Source organism: Condylura cristata, unplaced genomic scaffold, assembly GCF_000260355.1.
Source record: "Condylura cristata isolate star-nosed mole 26May11 unplaced genomic scaffold, ConCri1.0 scaffold00003, whole genome shotgun sequence".
Lineage (NCBI taxonomy): Eukaryota > Metazoa > Chordata > Mammalia > Eulipotyphla > Talpidae > Condylura > Condylura cristata.
The window spans coordinates 78,248,529-78,249,209 of NW_004567104.1; positions in this window are offsets into that span (position 1 = coordinate 78,248,529).

Here is a 681-nt window from a genome sequence, read left to right on the forward strand (position 1 = left end):
GCACCGATGGTGCGGGATGGACTTGCCGCGGTCCCCACCCTCCACGCCCAGGGCCTGGCGGCGCCCACCGGCCCGCTGCCCGCTCTAACCGCCTCGGGCCCAGGTGGGTGGAACCAGGCAGGCGCAGCTGGAGCCTTTCGGCGATTTCAGGGTGCGGCGCGGGGGAGGCTGGGAGCCGCTGGCCGCCGGGGCAGGGCCCTCCGGGGTCACTTCACTGCGAAGTTGCCTTAAGGAGGGAGGAAACGGCCCGTGGCTCAGTTAAAGTGCAGCCGCCTCGTGGAGTCCGAGCCGCCGAGGTGACCCCTCACCGTCTCCGCCACCCCTCAGCAGTGCGCTTCCTCCACCTGCCTGTGCTGCCCCCCACTCTGCCTCTGGGGAGTCCTCTCACCCCCGCACCGCTGGCCGGCACCCCAGCTCTGTGTGCATCAATAAATACGTCTTTAAAATGGCCTTCCCCACCCTGTGTCCCTGGGGGTGGGGTGGCCACTCACACCCCACAGGAGCTCCCCTCCTCTGGTCGCCCCGAGCCCGAAGTCTCTGAACGGGAGGCGCCGCGGCCTTCTGCACGCGGGCAGGCCTGGGAGCTGGCCATGGCCGCCAGGGCTGGCCGGGGGCTGGACACAGTTACACGCGGTCCGGGGGGTGGCTGCGGTGGCCGCCCCGGGCCTCTGCTTCACCCCA